At 43.5% G+C, this 6,000-nt stretch overlaps 1 long non-coding RNA gene across 1 annotated transcript in view; it reads right to left on the reverse strand.

Annotated features, from left to right (window-relative positions):
• The window catches only part of LOC117803332, a 236,440-nt gene extending 230,804 nt beyond the window's left edge, over nt 1–5,636 (reverse strand). The window contains exon 1 of the long non-coding RNA XR_004627056.1: nt 5,362–5,636. This is a non-coding gene — a long non-coding RNA (uncharacterized LOC117803332). The remainder of the gene's footprint in view (nt 1–5,361) is intronic.
• Between the last annotated feature and the right edge of the window lie 364 nt (nt 5,637–6,000).

Here is a 6,000-nt window from a genome sequence, read left to right on the forward strand (position 1 = left end):
TCAATTATTTGGAGTACACACTCACAAGTGGAATTGCTAGATGGGATGGAATCCTATGTGTATCTCTATCTTTTTGAGGAACCGCCATATTGTTTTCCACAGCAACAGCACCATTTTGCTTTCTCACTAACAGTGTCCAGGATTCCAATTTTTCCACATCCTCACCAACCTTTGTTATTTTCTTTTAAGTAGCCATCCTAATGGGGGTGGTGGTTCTCCCATCTTCTCAGGGAGTATGTGGAAATATATGTGTGTTAACAATTTGTTTGGTACCCTGATTTGTTGTTCATCTCTCACTGCATAAGGGAACTACTTATGGTCAACCCAATTCTGCTCTGGCTATATTTTCTGCCTAGTTCTCTGTCTTTTCAAAGACTTCTGTCTTTCACTAATCTGGGAAATATAAAGTTAATTTGGGCAATAAAAGGTTTTCCACTATTCCGATAGAAATCAGTTTGCCCAGCTTAGCCAGCCATGCCACCTTCCATGAAGTGAAGGAGAAGCCTTTTCAGAACAGAAAAGCAAAAAGCACAAGAACCCTCAGATAGCAGCCAAGGGGAAAAGAATAACTATAGGTAAAACAGACTACATTTTTTAAAAATTACTTTAACCTTTGGTCATTCCACCTGAGGAAATTCTCTCTGCCCTTCCAATTTCCAGGTGTGAAAAGTGAGGCACAGTGAACTGGAATAATTTACTCAAAGTCACACAGCTAAGGAATGCCAAGGTCAGAACCCAAATCTCAGGCATTTCACTCCAAATTCTGTTTTTAAGCTACATAATACTACTTAATAATTACTGGAGTTTTCACTTCAGGAGCTGCAAAACTTTTAAGGACGTGTTTGTGAGGGAACAAAAAGGTGCATTTCGATTTGTTGTTCAAGTGGAGTGGCTTCCCAAAGACAGGTGGTGTGTACAGAGCCAATTAAGCACTAATCCTTCATGGGAACAGACTTGCCCAACTCTGGATAATACATGTTGGTGCGTCCAGAATTAGGCACGACTGGCATCTCCCATCTAAGGAACTTGCAGAAATAGCATTCACTAGCTGAGAGGCTACTGGACCACAGCTGCCCACCTAAAACGCTTCCTGGAGGTTTTCCTATTACACGAGGTACGGTATGCTCAGTTGGTCAATCATGTGAACCCTCTTTGCTTCAGTGGCCACATACACTTGTCTCCCAGCACATTTCCTCCTCTTTAAACTTCCTAGGGATATTGTGAACTTTAAAGAAGCTAATATTGGTAAAGCATAAAATCTAGTAGAAGATGCATAATAGAGGCTCAAGAAACCAACACGCATCTACATTCCCCATCCCCCTACAGTGGACAAGTGACTGAAGGTCATGGTAAAGCTCAAGAAACCAACACGCATCTACATTCCCCATCCCCCTACAGTGGACAAGTGACTGAAGGTCATGGTAAAGCTCTGAAGAATTTTAAACAGACAGTTAAAATCTTTACTTCTCACCCAACTGTCCCTGAAGTTGGCTTCACACTTCGGTGCCACCACACCTATTTTGTGGTTCTGCACGTAAGTGCTCAGTGCCTTTAAATGTACCATTTATTCAGACAGACTGCACATGCTCTGAGGGGAGTGGCTCTGCCTTCCGTTTGGCTTTGCAGCCCTGTTATGGTGTGCTTACAGTTCTCAACTCAATTATAAAGCACTGATTCGGTCAGTAGTGGGCCTTGGAGCTTTCTCTCTCTAAGGGCATCTTTCTAACATAATGCCATGTGTAAGCTCAGAGACTCCATCAACCTCAACAGCCCACTCAGTGCTGGTCAGAAGGGCCAAGAAATACAAAATCTTGACAATTCTACAGCCTGTGAGCCAAGTGCCTTCACTTGTTTTTCAATACTCACTGGAGCTATGAGCCTAGAATAACCTCTGACTAGCCATTCTTCCCTTCAGAGAGACTTCTCACTCGCAAGAAGTCTGCTCAGCAGCCAGTGANCTTCAGAGAGACTTCTCACTCGCAAGAAGTCTGCTCAGCAGCCAGTGAAGGCCACCAAAGATGACTAGATTTGACTCAGCTGTACTGCTTATCCCAGACACGTGCCTGGATAACCTCCCTGCCTNAAGGCCACCAAAGATGACTAGATTTGACTCAGCTGTACTGCTTATCCCAGACACGTGCCTGGATAACCTCCCCCCANATAACCTCCCTGCCTGCCTCTCCCTGGGGGGAGACGAAGAACACCACTTTTGCCCTTGTTAGCTCCCCCTGGCGGTCAGCACAGTTTTTATATTTTCAATAAATACGCCTTAAGTGCTATTCATAGGATGATGGTAACCCACCAACACAACTACCCTGAGAATCTGGGAGTTGAGCTTAAAGCTGACTGGGATTCCCAGTGAGTGTAACCAGCGTTCACCCTGGGTGAGAAAGAGCACAAGCAACCGCAAGGAACAGGCACCATTCAGAACGTTGTAGGGTTTACTACACGTGAACCACCATACTAAGCATTTTACGTACATCATCTCGTAGAATCCTCCCAAAAACCCCGTGCTAGGTATCCTCTTTCTACCCACAAGGGGAAAAAGATGGCAGAGAAACCCAGGGAAGCCCGGGCCCTTCATCACCGTGCCACATGGCGCATACCTTGGGGGTCCTCCACATAGGGTTCACAGCCAGCTTCCCAACTCCCAAAGTGTGACTGTGGGTGAAGCACAGAACTTCTCTGAGTTTTCTCCTTCGTTATGGGACTCACCATATTTAAAGCCCCTGCCATACGTTGCACCTTCATGAATCACAGGACTCCTCTCTATGTACCCTCTTTACCTCAGTAACCCCGAGCTCCCCACATAGATTCAGGATGGTCTAGAATTTCAAACCCTGAGTGGAGCAACCTGAACTCCCATCCGCCTCTACCTGACCTGACACAGCAACTCCTCCAGTCTTTCAGTTTCGTGATTCGTCAGATGAAAATGGCAGCACTGGTCCAATCGATTTTAATGGTTGGTGTTCAAGATAAAAGGAAAGACGAGAAAGTGCCCTGAAAGGTCTCAAGTGCTTCTCCAATTTAAGAAACCATTGTAGTAACGGAATCAGTTGGAGAGACCGATGCACAAAATAACTGCCATTGTCCAAAACCTCCAAGTGAATGGGGAAACTGAGTCTAAGATGCAGAAATTCACCTCAAATCATTCCTTTTAGTGTGCAGCTGAAGTCTTAAACTGGAGCTTGAAAGCACTGTGTGCTGATTCTAACTCGGTCACTGCTTTGGATAAACCACCGCACTTCTCTGCAAAATAAGGATAAGATCCTTGCCTTCCCCAAGCCCCATGGGTAGGGTGTGGGCAGGACACAAAAACACCCAGAAAACTTGAGACAAGAAAACCTCTAGGAAGTCAGTCACACGCCTTTTAAAAAATGGGATGTCAGGCTTTTTTTATTCTCACACTCACTTTCCCTTGTCACAATCTAAATTTTATCCAGATGTGAACATGAAGAAGCCTCTGGTTTCCTTTGTCCCTCGAAAGGCTTCGTGCCATTCTTTGAGACATAGGTCATGAGGGGAGGAACAGCGTTGGGGAGGGGTGCAGGGATAGGAAAGGGGAGTTGGAGGAAAGAATGCTCCAGAATGTGTGCCTCCTCCCTTTCTACACAGACAGAGCCAAGGCAGTGAAAGGGTCCCTGACGCCAGACAAATGCCCTTGGCCGTGCAAAGCCTCGCAAGCTGCACTGTCCCACAGCCCAGCCCGCACGCCTGCGCGCACACACAGTCGTGGAGAGCTGCGCTCTCCCATCCTAGAAAGGATTTGTTGTTTCAATTAAACTTATCAAGATCTATGCCACATGTTAGGGAAGAAAGGAAAAACCAAAACAAGACTGAATTACTGTGGCTATCTCCTTGGGGATCAATCTATAACCAATAAGCCACCATCTCTGCGTCGGGGAAGCTTTTACTTATGAAAAGCAGAGGCAGGTGCAGAATTGCCACAATTGGTACTAAATCAAAGCCCTGGGAGCAGAAGGAAGTGGGTTTAGACACATCCACTTAGCTTCTCTACTTAGGGCTAAATCACAGGACGGGGAGCGGATCAGAGGCCTGGTGGGGTCTGGCCTCTTCTTCCTCGTCTCCCCTGAGGTCCCTTCCCACTTTGCTCACCGCTTCAGCAGCCCAGTAAGAACAGATGGACAGAAGTTAAAAAGAGCAAGGTCAGCTCATCAGTGAAGTCCTATTTCACACCCTGCCCCACCTCTTATCAGCCCTTTCCGGGACATAAAAATGGAGAAAGAAGGGTAGGGGTGCTCCTGCATCTGATTCCGAATGGAATCAGTATTTTCATTTACATCCCCTGAATAGTTAGCTGGTCAGTCTGATTTACACATTGGTGATATGTGATGCTTTGTATCCCGGCAAATATTTAATCCCCGACCGATCAATAATCCTCGCCTGGCTGTTCTGATTTTGAAAAGAAATAAATCCCCTTTTACTCTTAAAATTCTTGAATAAAATTAAACTGCCTCAGGCCAGGATGCCCTGTTCCTCCATAAAGCCATGTGGCTTCCTAACCTCGGTCCTCAGATGCTTTAAAGGGGCCGCCTTTGCGAACTTGCTTTCTCCGAGATCCTAACATCTGTCTCATCGGAGTTTTTCTGTGTCATCACAATTGATATGTAAGACAGCACATTTTAGGGTCTAATCAACTTGCTTTTAATTCAAAAGTAAAACTATTAATCTAAACTAAACCAGAGAGTATATGGCATACAAATATTTTTTGCATTCACTGCTTATATTCACCAAGAAGGTCTTGATTTAATTTCTTCATGACAAACCTTGTTTCTGCCTTTCTTAAGTACTGTTTCCCTCCAAAAGTACATTTTTTAAAAAAACTCAACTCCTACACAGATTCTAAAAAAACTGTGTCCCTTTCTCAGAGTTAGAGCTAAACACTGCGAAAAATGCACATTGCACATAGAAAGAGATGATCTCCTCTCCAGAAGGGGTTCACAATGCAGCCCCAAAGCCCACCAAAAGTTCCAAAAACAACAGCAATGAAAAACAAACTCTCTTTCATCTTTGGCAGTAACAAAAGCAATAACTTTCACCAAACCAACCCACGCCAAGAATTAATTTAACACAGAACACATTCACATTCAGACCATTATGGCTACATCAGCTAAACACAATATTTGTCTGAAAAACACATAATTTGTGGTAGAGAGGCAGAGTGAGAGAGAGCTTCTAATACAAAAAGAGATTCTTTCAAATGCAAATTAACCCAAAGACATATTTTCCCTGGGTTTGGAAAATCACTCCAACATATGAAAAACATACTTTTTGTGTAAAAAAAAAAAAAAGGTGTACACCCACTCCATTGAAAAGGCAATTAAATTTGCTGTAGATTACCTTCACAGTTGAGAAAAGTTAACTCCTGGTTCCATAAGTCCTTAAGGACTTTATTAGCATCCACTGACCTAAGCAGTCTTCAGCTCCAAGGTAGCAAAGTTTCTTTTCTTCTCCACTGAAATGCTCAAGTGGACACTGAAGGACATTGTATTACTGGACTGATCGGAAAAGGATATTGTTTCCAATCTTCTGTCAGAAAGAAGGAGAAAGAAAGAAGAAAGAAAAGAAAAGAAAAGAAAAGAAAAGAAAAGAAAAGAAAAGAAAAGAAAAGAAAAGAAAGAAGAAAGAGAGAAAGAGGAAAAGGAAAGAAAAGAAAGAAAAAAGAAAAGAAAAGAAAAGAAAAGAAAAGAAAAGAAAAGAAAAGAAAAGAAAAGAAAAACAGGGCAAAATGCAGTCTAATCGAGCATTCTTCCTGGTGGGGGAAAAAAAAAAAGTAAATCCAGTATTCTGGAACGAGTTCAAACATAGCTTGACAGGCTACAGGAGAATTTACACTGAGCATGCTTAGCCCCGCACTGCTAGCATGAGACACTCTTAATGAATATTACTTCCTTCCCACTGGCTATTCCTGCTGGAAGTCCACACCCACTCCTCTTTCAGAAGTCAGGAATTCAGCGTCAGCCAAAGTCCAGAAAACAT

This window comes from Ailuropoda melanoleuca, chromosome 8, assembly GCF_002007445.2.
Source record: "Ailuropoda melanoleuca isolate Jingjing chromosome 8, ASM200744v2, whole genome shotgun sequence".
Classification (NCBI taxonomy): domain Eukaryota; kingdom Metazoa; phylum Chordata; class Mammalia; order Carnivora; family Ursidae; genus Ailuropoda; species Ailuropoda melanoleuca.